An 18905-nucleotide genomic window follows, 5' to 3' on the forward strand; every position below is an offset into this window, starting at 1 on the left:
CAGGGTCCCTTTTACAAAAAAGTAAGGCAGCCTGCATCCTCCCAGTGCGCATCCCTAAGTGCGCCATGTCCTCCTTGGGGGCCTATGAGCCCTGGATGTCTGCAAAGCTCCAGGAAGAAAGCCGGCTCATTAGGTCACAGTGATGTATCGGTAGAAAGGACAAATATCCAATTGAATCTCCCAAGAAGGATGGCCTTTAAAAGGAGGAGACATATTAGGCAAATAAACCTCTAAATGATGGAACTTCAGGCACAGAGGAGTAGGGTAAGGGTGTTTAGGCAGCCTGGTGAGATTTGGGGGAAGAGCGCCCCTTGCTCCCACTCTGCACCTGGGCTTGGCTTGCCCTGCCTCTCAGGCTTACACAGACTGGGCTCATTTTGCCCTGTGACGGGGTTTTTCATACAAGTGCTGTGTTTGCATCTACCTAGGTGCACGTCTGTCCGTGTCTGCTTGTCAGGTCACTGTTTACCTTAGGTGCATCTGTGTAACGAATCGTGGTCCATCGGCCCTTTTGAAGAACATCATTGTTCAAAGCACCTGAGGTGATGCTCTGCTCACATGTCCCCATCAGTCAACCCCAGGGGGTCACACTCATCTTTTCCCACCACTCCGTTCACACAGGGCAGAAGAGACGAGATACTGCACATAGACTATCCACGGGCTGCAATTTGGAAAGGAAATAGAGTTCATTTTCTTGACACTATCTTTCACCAGTTAAAAGTGGTAACAATTGCCTGTGGGACTCTGGAGAAATTATGAAGTGTTAATTAGCAGAAGCTCTATGTATTTAAAATATATGGCATATTTAAATAATTATTAAATTAAACCTACTTTGCAGAGTTGAGAAACCATCTGGTCCAAAAAATCTGAGGAGTTGAATTTTGCTGCATATATTAAGAGAGGTGTCTAAATGCTTCTGGAAATGGTCATTTTGTGTCACTTTTAATCCCTTAGATATGGAAACTGAGGCACAGGAAGGAGGAGGTGACCTGGCTGTGGTTACCTCCTGGGCTATTCTAATTGATGTGTTTCCATCTCCCACAATGGAGGTTGAAAGCACTCCTCATGTCCAGAGGGTGTGTTTAGAATGTGAACGAATTACAACTGTGGTTGTTCTTTAGAAGTCACATATTTCACACTTGATCCCAATGACTCGTGACTCTTTGGGCTTGCAAGTGAAAAGCAAACACCCCCCTGCCATATTCTGCAGAGACGAGGAGGACAGAGCCTGGAGACCCAGTCCAGTCACAGACAACTAAGTATTAGTGTGTCTTTCTTTGGACACATCCCACCCTCTTGGGCTCAGTTTTCTCATAGGTTTAAAGATGTGGGAGGGGAGGGTTGGGCTGTGTATCAGTCAGGGTCTAACAAGGAAAATAGGAACTTCTTCAAGTATCTCAACAGAGGGAATTGAATGCAGGATAATTACACAAGTAATGGAGGAGCTGAAACAGATAGGGTATGAGAAGGTAGCCCCGAGGTTAGCCCCAGTGGGATGTCTCTTCTTCCTCGAAGCTGGAGGGAGAAGGGGAGGAGGGGGTGTCATCCCAGCTCAGGGGCCAGGGCCACTCTGTGGAAGCTGGAACATGGGGGCCTCTGGGGCAAGAGCTGGGGCCGTGGAGGGGATGCTACTTGAGGCAGAGAATGAGGGAGGAAATGCTCTGGCATCTTCCCCCCACCAATCTTGGGTCAGTGCCTCCTACTGCCCCCAACCCAGCAGGAAGCCAGAAGACATGGAGCCTGAAGGCATCGGCAGGGAAGGCTGAGAGATGGTTAGGCTGGGAGCAGCCCAGGCCAAGGTGCTGCTGAAGTCCCTGTAACTCTGACGTTCAATGAGAGAGAGAAGCTCAGTGTGTCCTCAAGGGTGCGCCGATGGGAAAATCAGGCCAATAAGGCCACACTGGTCTTTAATGAGACTCCCCATCCCAGCATCAGAAACAAACCTTCTCAAGGTACACCTGCCTTGTTCTGCGCTGGGCTTGCTTTATGGGGGGAAAACGAGGCAAGACTTCAGGGAAGGTGTTTGTGGGTGTGGGGAGGAGGGGTAGGTACAAGAGGGGGAACGGAAGAGAAAGAGGAGACAGAAAAGGGTTCATACCTGTGGGTGGAGAGCTGAACCCAAAGGCAAAGGGGTCAAAGGGCCTCACCCATGACCAGTGATGGTCGCTGCCTGTGCAAAACGATGCTTCCCATCATAAAATAATTCACAACAGGGCAGTGTCCACATCAGGCTTTTCTAGAATGTTTAACAGATTTTCATACAAGGCACCTTTTTCATGGAGTGTCTTCAATCAGTAGCTGTCAGACTGGATTGGCTGGACATCCCCTTGCCTACGGTGTTCTCTTCCCAAAGAACGGAAGTGGTGTTAGCTCTGTCCTCAGCTCGGGACAAACCGCTCACACAGATGTCAGCTGCGGTGGAGTTTGAGGTGCTAACAGTCCCCCATCTCTGGGCTTCAGGCTCTTTACCTGTGAAGTGAGGGGTTCTCCCAGCCCTGCACGTGGGACCTACCCCAGTCCCTGGCAGACAGGGGCAGGAAATGGTCCTTCCACCAGGCTGGGAATAGGACACTCACACAGCCGTGTCCCAGGAGGTCTGAACCGAGAGCACGGCTGTGGCTCAAGGGTGGACTAAGTAACCGGAAGCTCTTTGTAACAACTCCAGGTTTTGCATTTCCTGTGAAACGGGGAGTGTGCAGAGCGTGGCAACGCTTCCCATGAATCCACGCTTCTCTGCCCGCCGCCCTCAGACCTCACGCGCTCTCCTCTCCGGCTTCCTTGAAGGGCTTCCCTCTCGTACTCTCCCCACTTCGCTTCGTGTCCCTTCTGCGTTACGAAGCCCAAAGGACCAAGGAGGTGAGGCAGGCTCTTGACATTCAGGGAGGGAAGGCTCGTGGGAGGCGGGGGGAGAGCTGGGGGCACTCATGCGTTAGTCATTTTTGTCCTGACTCATATACAGAGATGAGCAGTAGCTGGAAAAGATGCCAGTTTGGTGACAAATGAGAGGTCCTGGAGCTGAGAAGAGGGAGAGAATAGAAAGGCCTTGACCAGGGGAAGAGGAGACGTCTGGTCTGAGCCAGGCTGCAGAGGCAGGGATGCATGTGCTGCGTTGGGGTGGAGAGGGAGGGCCTGTCTGTTGGGCTGGGCTGGGCCTTTCATGTAGAAGGAGCGGGAAGATGGCACCTCAGCGCCAGCCTGAGGGGCTTGAAAGCCTGTCCAGAAAGAAATGGCCTGGTGCCACCCCCCTGCCCCCAGCCCACAGCAGGTGCTGGAAACCAATCCCCACATTCTTTCTGACTGAAGGCAGAGGAGGACTCAGGCTCTCCTAGGGCAGCGCTGCTGATCTGTGGGAGCTGGTACATGGTATAAAGCCTGGGGACCATCTGGCTACGGACAAGACGACATGGATGGTTTTTGTGAAGCATTTTAGACATATGACCATGGGTGTGGATTGGATTGAAGGAGCAAGTGCTGGAGAAAGAGATGAGTGGGGAAATGAATGCAGGGAGATTTCAGGCCAAGGGACATCTGTATCTTCTTCTGCCCATTCTTACATTGGACTTGGTGGACCAGCCTTTTTTGTTTTCATTTTTAAACCTAGGCCCTTTTATGGGGTAAAGCTCCTCCACCCCCACCCTCATCTGGGGCATCCACGTAGCCGCCTTTCCTCTCTTGTCTATCAAACTGAGCTTCTAGGTACTCAGTCATGGAAGAGCTCAGGCTATGTTATTCTTGCCTTCTTTTTGGACCAGGTGCTTTTCACTCCATAAAACATTATGGCAAAAGTACTGATGTAGGGACTTCCCTGGTGGTCCAGTGACAAAGAATCCGCCTTCCAATGCAGGGGACGCGGGTTCCATCCCTGGTCGGGGAACTAATATCCCACGTGCCGCGGGGCAACTAAGCCCGCACGCCACCACTACTGAGCTAGCGCGCCTCAACGAGAGAGCCCGCGTGCCGCAAACTACAGAGCCCATGCACTCTGGAGCCTGCACGCCACAACTAGAGAGAGAAAATCCTTATGCCACAACTAGAGAGGAGCCCGTGTGCCGCAACGAAGAGCCCACACGCCACAATGAAAGATCTCGCATGCCTCAACGAAGATCCCGCGTGCCGCAACTAAGATGCAACACAGCCAAAAAAACAAAGAAAATAAAGAAAATAATTAAATATTTTTTTAAAAAGTACTGATGTAGAAGTCTCCTCAAGTTCAATGAAATTAGAGAACTGGGATTCTGTCATCAAAGTTTCCATTCTCCCAGGAATTGTTCTGGGCCCTTCGTAAGCCAGAGATAATCTGGTGTTTTGTTTGTTTGTTTTTCCATCCAAAAAGATGAAACCACTTCTTGGTTGACCCTGTTAAAGAGTGATGAACTGGAGCAGTCAGAAGCCATTAGCACTGGCCCAGTGAGCTGCTGTTCAATTTAGAAGCATCGGCTAAGCCCAGGGAGACGTATCATCAGAGGTCAACGACTTGCATCCACTCTTCATCCTGCAGCTGAAAGCTGGGCTCCTTCGCTGCCACGGTGGCCCTGCATGGTGGCTCGCTGCATCTACAAATTCTGAGCTTTTGGGTTTAGGGGTCTCCTTTGCCATCGTGGTGCTGCTGATGACAGTAGGCTCTTATACCCTCGCTGCTCAAAGCATGGTCTGTAGACCAGCAGTATCAGCCTCACCCAGGAGCTTTTGAGAAATGCACAATCTCAGGCCTCACTCCGGACCCACTGATTGAATCAGCATCTGCAGGTCAGCAAGATTCTCAGGCAATGTGTGTGCACTTTAGCACTGGAGAAGCCTGAAACAGCTGGGGAGGCCGCAAGTGTGAAATCAAGGTGTCAGCAGGGCTGAACTCCTGCCAGAGCTCTAAGGGAGAATCTTTTCTTTCCCCTTCCAGCTCCTGGTGTTCCTTGCCTTCTGGCTGCATCATTCAGATCTCTGCATCCATCTTCATGTGGCTTGTAAGGACAGTTGTGATGGGACTCAGGGCGCACCAGGATAACTCAGGATGATTTCATCTTGAGATTCTTAATTTAATTACATCAGTAAAGATCCATTTTCCAAATCAGGTCACATTCGCAGGTTCTGGGAGTTGGGACATGGACCTATTTTTTGAGGGGAGGGGCCGCTGTTCAACCCCCTGCAGACCCCTCTGGAACATTCCCAGGCAGATGCTTCCAGCCCCTTGCCATAGCTCACCCTCCACAGCTAGTCCAGCCTGGCGTTCTGATTTAGCCGTACTGCTGAACACTGCCAAATAGTTCCAGCGTTACTGATGCCTTTTCTACGACAGACATTGCCCTACATGTTTCACATGGACGAATCCATTTGATTGCAACACCCCCTCAGGGCTGCTACTGTAAGTACCACCCCCACTTTACAGATGAGGAAACTGAAGCTCGGAGTAGTTCAGGAACTCGCCTAAGCTCTCACAGCTACTAGAGTTGAACTTGGCCTACAAACCAAGCAGTCTGCCTCAGAATCTGTGCTTTTTACCATATGCTTCACCATTCAGAAGCGTTATTAAATGCTTCAGAAATTATGGAAGGTTCAAGAGGTGGAGGAGAGAGATGGCACCAGGACTCTTTGTCCCACTGCCCAGGGAGGCTGGGCACAAAGAAGGCCAAGATCCGGTGTGGGCCCTCCTGCTCCCACCACACAGTGCCTGGAGGTCGGGGGACCCCCAGTTGTTGGTGCCCGGAGGATGGGGAGCACATCTTACTCAGCAGTGAGTGACTGACACAGCGCCTCCCATCTGTGCCAAAGGACCACATGCATAGCCATGGCCGGGGACATTGCTCGGGGCAGGGATTGCTGGGGACTCTCTCCGTGGACCTGCCAGGATGGATGCTCAGCTCTCTAGAGGGCACGGAGCTGAGTCCTGCAACCCCAAGATGGGGCTCCAAGTCAAGGAGAGCCAGAAGCAAAATCCAAGAGTCCAGGAGGGGCGAGAACCACAGGGGAGATGTTGCCACCTCCTGGTGTGCCTGGGTGAGCAGCCCAGGGAGCATACAACCGGGCTTGAGCTCTGCAGGCCCACGTGCATGCTGTGTGTTTGTGGGGGGCACGAGGGGACAGAGGCAAATGTGCCCTGGACAGGTGCATGGTTTCCTTAGGATGCTGGCAGCTGAGCCAAGCTCTGAACCCCTCATGAAAAGGCCACCCAGAAATGCAGGTGAGACATTCTCATGAGAGAGGTACTGCTAGGGCCGCCATTTAGAAATGAAGCACACAGTGCCCAAGGTCACACAGCTGCTCAGTCCCTCACCCCACAGCGCAGCATGGGCTCTGGAATGTCAGGCTTACGGCAGGGCAGTGTTGAGCACAGTGCCCGGGCATAGCGGGCACTTAAAAAATATATATATATATAGATTCCACCCCAAAACCTTTTTCATTTAACCCTGTATAGGTACACGTTTCCATGAGACAGCCTGCATGGCTAAGTGCCTCGTGGGTGTTTACCATTAAAGAAGGTGCTTAGGGCTGCCCTGGTGGCGCAGTGGTTGAGAATCTGCCTGCCAATGCAGGGGACACGGGTTCGAGCCCTGGTCTGGGAAGATCCCACATGCCGCGGAGCAACTGGGTCCGTGAGCCACAACTACTGAGCCTGCGCGTCTGGAGCCTGTGCTCCGCAACAAGAGAGGCCGCGATAGTGAGAGGCCCGCGCAGCGCGATGAAGAGTGGCCCCCGCTTGCCGCAACTAGAGAAAGCCCTCGCACAGAAACGAAGACCCAACACAGCCAAAAATAAATAAAATAAACTTTAAAAAAAAAGTTTATAAAAGAAGGTGCTTAGATGAGTATTTAGTATGGTTTCATCACTTGGCACTTTTGATCTGCCTCCTGCCTTGGGCTCACACATGCCATTTGTTTACTAACCAGCATGTGAAACCTCATTTAATTTGCTTTAACTACCCTTGCTTTGAATGCTGAGAGTGGGATCTCCCCTTGCATTCATCCTCGTTATACCCTTCGTGATTTTCTGCCTTCGTTTGCAATCTTTTGCCACCTTCATTTTTCCCAGATAGAGAGATTCACCCCTTTCTCTTGAGTTCCAAGCTTGACTGCCAAGAATCGCCAGAAGCCCTTCCCAAGGCACAAGCATGGTGATGGCTGGATACAGCCTTTTGTACCTACAATAAATGTCGGGTTGAGAGGGTCAGAGAATTAGCTGGAAAAGCCCACACCCAGTCCAGGCATTCTCAGCAGTGGCGCAAGCTGCATCACAACCAGCAGTGCAAGCTCTAGACTACCTGCTCAGATGGAAAAGTGGAGCCCACCATTTAAAAATGCATAATCAGCCCCAAATCTACCTGTGTCTTTAGTACAGAAATGCAGGAGCAGACATAACCTGCCTAATTTTATTAAGCTCAGTTTCACAGATTCTTTGACATTCCCTTGAGAACATTTGATGGGGCAGTCAGCCCAGATGTACGCTTGATGGCAAGATGGAATCCAGACTGTGATTTAAAGATTCAATTGTTACACTGTCATAGACCACATGAGGACTGATTGAATAGTAGCACGTAACATTTATTGAGCACTTATTATCTACCAGACCCTGTGCAAAGCCTGTCCTTACATAAATTGCCTCATATGATCCTCTGAGGAGGTACTGTTCCTGTCTCCATTGTACAGATGAAGAAACTGAGGTTTAGAGAAACTAAGTAACAATTGGAGAGGTGCAGAGCTGGGATTTGATCCTGGGCCCTTAATGCTCTCCAGAGCCTGGATCTTAGCGACGATGTTGCATGGTAGAGCCAACTCCCTGGGCTCTTACTGTAATGAGATATCTTTGGACTCCTTTTGAGTAATTTACCATCCCATCCCATCCCCACTCCCTGTAATAGTTCTTAATTTTCTCTCTGCTTGCCTTAAATCTCTCTACTCCCAACATTGGGAAAACGCAGGGCAGATCCCACAGGCAGATCTGGGAGGGTTCTTGGAGTGAGGATATAGGGGATTGGTCGAGCACTTACTATGTGCTAGTCCTTCTGGAGAACACTTCCAGCCATGGATATTTTCATTGGCTCAGTGAATCAGAAATCCAGGTAGTGGATCTATTTCCATTTTGTCTCATCTTGATGTCGTTTAAGTTTGGCCTTCTCATCCTAGTCTGGTTCTGCCTGATGACATTATGGTCCTGTTTCACAGAGAAGGAAGATGCCCCCTCAGCAGAACATGGACGTATACTGTTTGGGAGCCGGGCATGTCAGTCTGCCTTGCTCTGTAGATCTTGGGACAGCGTACCTGGCAGAAGCAGGATTGATAGCCAACAAACCTCGTCTGCCGAGGGTATGGTTCATTCTATTAGACATAGAGGACACAGCATCCAACAGCTGTTCCCTGGACTTCTTGGCTGGAAGTGGAGTTGGGGGCAAGAGTAGTCCTGCCACATGAAGGACAAATGCTCTCAGATTAGGCCCCAAAGCAGAATCAACTGTTTTGTGTTTGAATTTGACCAAGGTGAAACTTTTCAAAATATGGCTCCATTGGTTTTTGGGTACAGTCTTTCCTGAAGGCAAAAGGTAGATGAGATGACCGCTTAAAAGTACCTGTGACTGGATTCTAGGACAGCCTGAGGTGTGGAACAGTGAATCAGAGGACGTGTCAGTTCAATTAGACGGGCTTTTTGATGAGCTTTCATCCACATAGTATGCAAGTTTGGCTGACCTCCTCACTGAAAGGACTGAGTATCTGAAGGCTGAGCCCAGCCATCCTGCTAGTTCAGGACTGTCTCTGCATCACCAGGGTTTCCTGAATCCCCCTTTCTTTCATTTCACTGAACGCATGAGGTCCGCATGGTTTTGTGACTGGTGGCAGGGATACCTGGCAAGTGTGTTAAAGCTCATGCTGGTGCATCAAGGTTGAGACCTCCCTGGAACCCCGTGGTTCACGAGCCTGTACTGGAACACTGTCCCCCACCCCCAGTGCTGTAATGATCTATGTATGTATCGCTCAGTAATGTGACGATCCCCAATAGCTCTGTGATCCTGGTCAAGTCACTCCATTTCCTGATCCTCAGTTTCCTCACCTGAAAACCAAGATGATGAGCCCTTCACCGCAGCACTGATGAGAAGGGCTGGGCACGGCTCCAATACCTCTTTGGGTTTAACAGCCCCAATTTTTTGGATTGAATAATGTCTTCCTTCTTAGGCCTGCAGCAGTCAGGGGGTTAAAGGATTCTTCCAGCCAAGGGGGTTTCCAGAGATGGACAGAGGGAGACTCTCTCCTTCCTCCTTTTCCCTTTCTTCTTTGAAACTATTTTCATCCTAAGTGGTCACAGCAGTTAATACCTTACGAAGAACTGTGGAAAATTCAGAAGTACGTGAAGAACCTGATGATAAGCTTCAGCCGTAATCCCACCACCCAGGGGCGTGAGCTTTCTCTTTATCCGAACAGACCAGGCAGGGTGCGGTCCGGTCCCTTGTTCAACGGTCTCCATTTACTCTGCAAAGTAACAGCAGCAAGGCCTTGACCAGCTCCTCCTTCACTTCTGGAAGTTTCTTTCAGGGATCGGTGAGTTTGGGCTCTGACTTTAAGTCTCAGGTTTGAAGCAAATGCCGTGCTGTCCTTGTCTGGAGCTGACCTGTGGGGCTGGGGGCCTGGGGCTTTAGAGGCTGGCACCACCCAGGGGGTGGCCGTGCCCATGGCAGCAGTGGGGGCAGCTGCGGAAGGACCACTTGCCATGTCTTTCTGCTTCGGGCTTGGGGTGCAAGTGATACAGACCGTCGGCTCCTGTCTGCACACCTCCCACTGAAGTGGCAGGAGACAGGCACTCGGCTCCCTGGTGGGCTCACGGGGCTGAAACAGATTTTAACAAAAAGTCAGACAACTTGAGCATCCTCTTCGAGACCTTCTGTTCCTTTTATAGCTACAAGGAACGACCCACAGAAAAGTGATTTCACACTCCACTGGTGACATATACATGGTCTTCAGTGGGACAGGAAAGAAAATGACCTGTGACAGGGAGCGTCTTTCATGATTTGTGATCCCCGGCTGCTCTCCTAGGAGGGTGAATCCCAGCAGAGTCTTTGCTGAGTAGTCTCGAGCGTGAGGGTGCAAACTGGAGATGCCCAGAGGGAGTTCCAGGGCTCCCCTGAGCGGGGAGCTGAGGGTCCTGCGGTGGGGGGGGGGGCAGAGGAGGAGCTACTGGAGGGAAGAGGTGAGAGGGATGGATAAGGGGGCAGGGCTGAGCCAAGGGTGTCTATTACCTTCTCCTCCGTGTGGCCACAATCGGTGCTATATTGTGGAGTTGGCTTTGTTAGAGTTCCAATCAATTACTGGAATTCTGTCTCAAAATAGGCAAGAAGAACAGCTGCCAGAGCAGGCCCAGCCATTTGGGTTACATAAGAAAAGAACATGTTATTTTAGAGGAGGTGATTTAGGCTCTAGGGTGCCTGCCACGCACGCCCCATTATCACCTTACTCTGAAATGGGCTGCTCAGGGGTCTGTCTCCCCACGCTGTTCCCTGGACTCCCCTAGGGCCTTACTCACCTCTGGGACCCCCGGGCCTGGGCAGTGCTGCTTTGCTGAACCATCCTAACTCCTCCCAATTCACCGCTAGTTGAGTTTTAGTTCAAGTAACATTTATTCAGCACCTACCTGGCACCAGGCCCTATAGCAACACAAGGAATAGAGAAATGGCAAAGACACAGGCCCTGCCTGCTAGGAGCTCATGGTAATAGATTGTTGCTGTCGGATTATAAGTGGAATGAAAGAGGAGGGTAGCAGTGATGGGAGAGCGTGAGGGACAGGGGTGCGGAGGGAAGGCTTCTGGGAGGAGAGGACAACCTGAGCTGAAGGGAGACGATGGCAAAGAAGAAAGAGTGCTCCAGGAAGAGACGAGCAAGGACAAAGACGGGGACCAGCCTGGTGCCTTCTGCGTCCTGGGAATAGCCCCCAGAGCACCAGTGATAGGCAGGGAGGGTGGGGGCAGGCGCTGGGAGGCCCATGGGGCTGTGCACCAGCTGAGAGGGACTTCATTCTGCAGGGTGCGGTCCTCCAGAGGAAGGGAGTGACCAGAGAGAGAAAGACATGATCCCCGGTCCCCGGGTCGGGAATGGGTTGGTTTGAATTTCCAACATGGGCCACGCGTTTGGTTTAAAAGAGCAAAATCAGAGTTAAATTTTTATTTGATAAGTATAAAAAGGATAGCTGTCACTTTTGTAATACAGTCTAAATTTTACTAAGTTGGAAAAAAAGGTGCAGGAACACTGCCCCAGGTGGTGGGGAGCCATGGATGAGTTGGGTGGGGGGGGGATACAGGGCAATGACCGACATGAGCCAGATTTGCATTATAGTGACTCTGGCTACTGATTGGCTGGAGGGTATGAGAGAGGGAAGGCTAGGCAGAGACCATGAAAGGGATGGGGATGACACGGGCTTGATTCAGGGCGTGGCACTCTGGGTGGGGAGATATTTAGGACACAAAACCAGAGAATTTGGTGACAGAGTAGGTACACAGGGCATGAAGAGGGAGGGGTCAAGGCTGCCTTCCGGGACCCTTGGTGGGTGGCCAGCTGGGTGGGGGGCAGGATGGAGACGCTGGCTGGAGGAAGGACGCTCTGGTGCAGTGTTGGCCAGAGTGATGGTCTGCTCCCACGGGTCATTTTCAAGGTGGCTGTGGGACATACAGGTGGGCAAAGGCCACAGTCTAGTGAGCAGCCGGTTAGGGCTGAAATCTCGTGTCCCAACTCCTGCCTTCCAGCCGGCTTGGTTGCACACTGAGAGTAGTGAGCAGGTGGCCCCGGGGTGGAGGGGGGCGCCTCCCGGGAGGGGTCTGGCATCCTCATTACATGGGGCACCCCTTGCTTCTCAGCTCCGCCCACGGGGCCTAGGTGGCTGGAAGCTTGGGTGATCTCGCCTCTTGAAGCACATGCTGGGGAAGCCAAAGACTCACTGTATGATGATCCTGGCCTCAAAACCACAGCAGGCACAGCTCAGAGGGTTCTGTCAGGCCAGGATCCCCCGAGGCCCACCCAGGACCGCAGCTCTGCCCCAGGTGCTGGACCCTCCTGAGTGGCCCTGGCATCAGACCTCTTTTGCTGATCTGGTACCTTTCCTGGCCCTGCCCAGCCGGACTGCAATCAGAGATTTGACAGATTTGGTAACACAGGAGAATGTTTAAAATAATGCCTTCGCCTACAATACCTCTCAGGGCTATTTTCATTGCAATCAGGGGTTAATGCTATAACCCAAGGAATGGAACTCTAATGGTGGAATTTCAACACTGATGGAGATCAGGAGGGAATTATTCAGCATTCAGTGTATACTTATCTGTGGGACAGATGTCTCTCTTCTTACCTGAGTGGCATAGGTTCCTTCTGGGGACAAAAGTTTAATTCTCTCAGTGGACACAAGAAATAGCTCAGACTCTGAAAATCCAAGCCTTAACAGGGACGGGACAACCTCACATCTCTGTGGCAGGGGTTGTTGGTGAAGGGGAGGGAGCTGGAGCTTCATGCAAGACAACTTATCTGGCTGCAGGATTAGTCTTTAAGGTGGGTCAGTGGCCACCCATAGAAAGAAGAGCATCCAGAGGTATGTCAGCAAACGCCGGCAGGGAGGGTTCCCATATTGGTAGGCAATAGACAGAAGCAGCGTTAAGTGGTGGCAGTGACCCTGTTCTAGCTAAAAATGAGGCCCATGGGAGGAGAGCCCCAGCTGGCAGCTGGACACGTAGAGCATAGAGAAGAGCTTTTGGAAGCGACTGCCAGGTCCCTAACTAGAGGCATGACCACTGGGACCGGGCTCAGGGGCCCTCTCAGCACTGGAATGCTGAGCCCTGAGTGCCCGGCAGGGCTGAGAAGGCAGCTGTACCTGCGGGGCCACGCAGCCTCTTGGATTCCCTCACACACACTGGACCTGCTGAGATGAATTCTCCTTGCCCCTCCTGGGTGAGACTAGTCTTCCCAAGTGCTCCTGTCTGGGCAGTATGGGGTCTGGGGTGGAGCTGAGCTGCTGATGAGGCAGGACAGGCAGGGCCAGGCCCTCAGAGCCACGGAGGGGCTGGGTGTGGGAGTGGGGATGGGACACTGGCTCTGGGTGAGACAAGCATCCCTGGGTCTAAACAACAGGCACCCAAGTGAAAAAAAAAAACAAACCTATCACTTGTCTTTTTTTTTTTTTAAGCATTTTGATGATTAACTCTTTGATGACCTTGGTCCCCAGGAGTTTTGGACTAGTAACTCACCCTTGTTAATAAGACATTAACAACTTTACATTCCTCCTTCAGTAGTACTTTATGACCTGTTACCCAGGTATTAGCTGGGGCCTTTCTTCCCCTTGAACAGTAGGTGACATTGTCTTGAATCCACCAATTCATGGTCTGCGTAACTTCGAAACCCTCCCACTTTCCTGGGGTTTGAGATTCTTCGGGCTTCTTCTGCCTCTTTGGGCTGCATTCAAAAATCAGTCACACCAGCATCTGTGAGTTTGGTAGCTGTTAGTGAAGTATTTTGGGGGGTGTCAGGAAGGGGCCAGTCCCTTCTAGCCCAGCAGCATGTGCTTTCTGGGCTTGCGCGGAGTTCCGCATTCTGTTCCCTGCACCGGACAGAGCAGCCGCCCTCCTCTGGGCTCCCCTGGCCCACACTCAGCAAAGGGATTTCCCAATTCCTCTCTTTGAAAGGAATTTTGACCCTGATTGTAAAGACAATGAAGCTTTCTTTACCTTTTTGTAGACACAATTTGCTTTTAAAATAAAAGATTCAGCTTCAGTTCATTTTCAAGAATTTCCCAGCAGTCCTTAAAATAAATCAGCACCTAATGGTGCTGCAAAAACAGGGTGAAGAGTCATGGTGGTGCAGACAACACCCTGATATCTGTCGTGTTTTGTGTCTTCCAGTTTCTACCCGGATGTTTGAGATCCTGTAGATGCAATCAGCGACCCCGGGAGTGGAACGGAGTGTGCAGGCTGAGCGCTGAGAAGAGGCAGCTTGGGGCAGGGCTGCTCCGGCCTCCTGGTAATTAGTCGGTAGTTTTCAGTGGTGATGGGGGGGGTGAGACACACTTTTTGATTGGGTCCATCTCACCAGGATGAGCTTCCAGACACTCAGGTCATCGCCACGAACTCCCCCGATCCTGCTGACTCAAGAGCTACCATGTGCAGCTAGAGATTATCATGCTAAGTGAAGTAAGTCAGAAAGAGAAAGACAAATACCATATGCTATCACTTATATGTGGAATCTAAAATATGGCACAAATGAACCCGTCTACAAAACAGAAACAGACTCACAGCCATATAGAGGTCAGATTTGTGATTGCCAAGGGGGAGGAGGAGAAGGAGAGGGGTAGGCTGGGAGTTTGGGGTGAGCAGATGCAAACTATTACATTTAGAATGGATAAACAACAAGGTCCTAATGTATAGCACAGGGAACTATATCCAACCTCCTGGGATAAATCATAATGGAAAAGAATATTAAAAAAGAATGTATATATGTCTAAAACTGAGTCACTTTGCTGTACAGCAGAGATTGGCATAACATTGTAAATCAACTACACTTCAATAAGAAAAAGAGCTACCATGGAATCAGAAGGACCTTAGAGGTCACTGGTCCAACCCCGAGCAGGGCAGAAGCCCCACTATAGCATCCTGTAGTCACCCTGACTCCAAGGAGAGAGCTCAGCACCTAACGAGGCAGCCAGTCCCCTCTTCTCGTTACTGAGCAGCTCCTGCTGGTGGAAGGCTCACCCTCGCACCCTTGGCTAGAATCTGCCTGCCTGCCTGCAATAACCACTCGCTTCCTGGTTCTGGCCCCTGAGGCTCTAAGGAATCAGCCTAATCCCTCTTCCACATGGCAGTCCAGCAGATATTTAGGGACAATTGGAGTGGAGGAATGCAGGATCTGGGGCCAGAGACAGACCTGGTTGAAATCTTGACTCCACTGTTATCTGTGTGATCTTCAGCAAGTTAGTTAACCTCTCTGATTCAGTTTTTTTTTAATCTGTAAAGCTGGGACAATAATATCTGCCACATAGAGTGGTCCTGGGAATGAAAATAAATCACAAATAGAAGTTGCTTGGTGTTATTCCGTCACCAATTCTCTGACACCAATTGAATGTCCTACCATTCAACTCAGTTCTGACACTACCCTGAGTTAAAAGGGCACATAAGAAAAGGCAAAGTCACGGACAAGGCTCCGCCCTCTTCAGAGGCCAGCTACAGGTGTGAACCCCAGGCCATCCGCACTTCTGACCGACTTGACTGTAAATTTGGGGGTTCCCACAACCTCCCTTTCAGTTTCTGTAATTCCCTAGAATAACTCACCGAACTCACTGAAAGCGCTGTAACTGCAATTGCAGTTTTATTATAAAAGATCCAACTCAGGAATAGCCAGACAAAAGCAGGGTAGGGTCTGGGGGTTGAGGGCGTGGTGCAGAGTCTCCACACCCCCATCCAGCCCAGCAATGGGCTCACCAACCAGGAAGCTCCCCCAGGCCTCGCTGTCCAGGGTTCTTTAAAGGGGGTGTGCATTATTACCAGGCACAACTGATTCAATCATTTGCCACTTGATTGAATGCAATCCCCAGCCCCTCTCCCCTCCTCCCTCTGTGGCTGGGACGGGGGTGAAGTTCCAGCCCTCTAATCATGTGCTTGGTCTTTCTCAGTGGCCAGTCCCTCCCTTGAAATATCTAAGTGCCCACCATAAGTCACCACATTTGCATAAAAACTCAGACTTGGTGAAAGGGGCTCATGATGACTAAGAAAAGACACTCCTAATGTCTTTTGGACCTTTTAGAAATCCCATGTGTTTTTGAAGCTCTGTGCCAGGAACTGGGGCCCGAGGCCCCATATATTCTTTATGACGCCGCACCTGGCCTCACAAGCGCCGGTATCCTGTGATCTTCAGCACCCTGCTTACCCCTTTTTTTTTGTGATCTCCCAGTTGACATGTTCCCACTATCTGGTCAGAGAACGAGGCATGCTCGTCAGTCTCTTTCTGGATTTTCTTTTTGTTAATATAGTTCAAGATTGAATTCGTTTGGGGACTAAAACATGTAATTACAGTTATTTGGTGTGCACCTGTTTACAATTGAATCATAAGCCTCTCATTACTCGAGTTCCTCATGCTGCTATGATTCTAGCTCCTAAACGACACGTAATAAGAGCAAATGCTAATAGCACTTGCTATGCACCAGGTGCTTTTTGAATTACTTCACATACATTAACTCACCCAATCCTCACAACAACCTAAAGAGGAGTTAAATAGTTGCAATCCCTGTTTAATATATGGGGAAACTGAGGCACAGTGAGGTTAGGTAACTTGCCCAAGATCACACAGCTAATAAGGGGCATAGCTAAGATTTGAACTCACGGACTGGTTCCAGAGTCCTTGCTTTTAACCACTAAGCTGTGCTGCACACAACTTTGACCACCTCCCAACATTTTGGGAGGGGAGAGAAGGAGCACAGAAGAATGCCTTTGGTTCACAAAACCGAAGAGTTTGCCCAGGAGGCCCCAGCTGTCGTGGTGAGGGAGTCAGGGCTTCTGTTTTCTACCCCCTCCCCCATCGGAGCACCTCTGGAGCAGCCCTGTGGGGCTGGGCTCTAACGAGTGAAGGCAGGCCTGGAGGTTCCTGTCCATCAGGCCTGGAAGGTCTTCGTTCCTCATGCTTCGTGGGCCAGAGCTACTTCAGAGACTTCACAGACTGATTCCTGGGAAGTGCAGCCTCTCCAAAGGGAAGAGAGAGGACCAGCTTTTTCCTGCCTGGATTTAGTCCAGGAGGGTTCAGTACCAGGCTGTGCTGGTCCCAGAGAAGCTGACAGCTCAGGTGGTTCTGGAGCTAGTGGGATTTGGCGTTGTGAGGAGCACAGAGATCTCCACGCCCGCATCCAGTGTATCCATTGGGGGGTTGCTTGTCGCTATTTTTAAAATAACATCAAAGATTTGGGGCTGTGAAGGTGCCAAAGAGAATTAAAGGGGACGGATGCAGGGGGGCAATGCCTCTGGAAGAATTTTGGTCTGCAGCGGTGTCTGCCCAGAAGAATCTGGGTGGTGACCCCATGTCTGCATGGCTCCGATGCATTCCCATTATGTTTGACCTTGCGGTCTCTTCTTTCTTCCCAAGTTCCAGAGATGAAGCTGTTTGGGAGCATCATGGGGGTGAAGTATTCTTAACTCATCCCATGTGCATGGGATTGGCTTGAAAGCACAAGGCAACAGTCAGTAGGTCATATGTGCTCTTTGCAGATGTTTCTCTTTCAGCATTTGGCTTGAGGAAGAGGAACTGGGGAGATGCAGGAAGAAGGTCTCTTGCTCCAGGAAACCTAGATCCTCCATCCTTCTGCCTTTTCTACATGAGTCTGTCTCTCTCCATATAGTGTCAGAACTAGAAGGGGCCCCAGAGGTCCATTCTGTCCACTCCCCAATTTAGGGACGGGGAAAGTGACACCCAAAGAGGGAAATTACTCACCCAAGTCCATGAACTAGAGAATGTCAGAACTGGGGCAACATTGTAGATGCTGACTTTTAGTCCAGAGCTAATTCAACCAGAAACGTCCCTGATGGACTCAATCACTCTTCACTTAGATGAAGACTCTGCCTTTACATGTCACTAAGTACAACCTCAAACATTCTAGCAACCTGCCAAATATGTCTCAAAATATTTCTTTAGAGACCGTTGGTTTGTTTGTTTGTTTTTGGCTGCCACTCCAAGGTGACTCCTTCTTCCCTCCTCCGTCCTCCATCCCATCGACATGGCTGGTAAGGGTGGTGCTAACTGGGGGAGATCTGGTGAGGGCTTTCACAAGGAGCTGACTAATTAGTGATGGAATTAAGATCAGAGGTCATGGTTTCGTAAACTTGTAAAAGCAGGTGGTGGTGGCACTTGGAGCCCTCTTGCTGCCCCAGGTCAAGTGTGTGGTGGCAGCTGGTGAATACAGTGGGAGGAGGAGGCCTGGACAGCCATGGGAGGCAGTGCCCGATACTAGCGTTAGAGGCTTTGTGCCATCTTGGCAGTCTTGCTAGAAATGGCCAGCACCTGGAATGGATGCCTTCTGTTGCATGATACAACCATTAACATCTAGCCAGTGGTAGTTCAACCCGGCTGCCCATTAGAATCACCCAGAGAACTTTTAAAAATCCTGATGCTCAGGTCACACCCTGGACTAATATTAAAATCTCTGATATCAGTATTTTTCAAAGTTCTCCAGGTGATTCCAACGTGCACCCAAGATTGAGATCCCTGCTCCAGGCCAAGGGTTCAGAGCTTCAGCTGACCCTTGAAGGACCTTGTCCATGTGTCTTCCCTTGAGCTTGTTACTTGCCTTCCCCAAAGGAGAATGCAAATAATAATAATAAAATCAATCAATCATCTGAGTGTTCTGGGATGATGGGATGGACTCCCACTTCACATGCCTAGTGCCCCCGCCCACCCCACTCACAGGAACTATAAAGTGGAGGGTAAAGTGCTGACAGAAGATGGAAGAAGAGGTCACAGACAGCTCATGGACAACAAGAATAGGCTTTCCTGGTTGTCAGCAAGGCCTCTTTCATAACGAGCTGTTGGCTGGAATGAAGGCTAAGGCGTGGGCTAACAGGACCAGCTGAGGGGTCAGAGCAGGTCGGATCTGGGGAGGCCAGCAGCTGCTCTGAGAGAGCAAGAGGGGCTCCACCTCCTCCTGGAATGGGAGACCCCAGAGGCAAAGTGAGGGAGGGTCAGGTTAAGGATGAAAGCCAGGTGCCCTGACCCCAGGTAAAGCTCTTTCGTTGGTATCTCCGTACTTGTGTTCAAAAACTAATTACCGTTCAGTCAAGGCACTTGCCTTCTTTTGCTGAGAAGGGGCTCAGCCAACTGGCAGAAGGCTGAAGCTCTGTAAGCCTCCACCCCCTCTGGATGTTGAAGGGGCATAACCCAGATTTGAGGGCCTAGCAGTGCTGATACAAAGGGAGGCTGTCATGGCCAAAG

The 18905-nt window shown here is 50.6% G+C and overlaps 1 protein-coding gene across 1 annotated transcript in view; it reads left to right on the forward strand.

The window, feature by feature from the left end:
• ADD2 (adducin 2) overlaps positions 1 to 18905 on the forward strand; it is a 105079-nt gene that overhangs the window by 47404 nt on the left and 38770 nt on the right. Inside the window, exon 2 of the mRNA XM_036873323.1 lies at positions 13844 to 13961. The gene's annotated coding sequence lies outside the window, so the exon portion shown is untranslated. The remainder of the gene's footprint in view (positions 1 to 13843; positions 13962 to 18905) is intronic.

Source organism: Balaenoptera musculus, chromosome 13 (genome assembly GCF_009873245.2).
Source record: "Balaenoptera musculus isolate JJ_BM4_2016_0621 chromosome 13, mBalMus1.pri.v3, whole genome shotgun sequence".
In the NCBI taxonomy this organism is placed as follows: domain Eukaryota; kingdom Metazoa; phylum Chordata; class Mammalia; order Artiodactyla; family Balaenopteridae; genus Balaenoptera; species Balaenoptera musculus.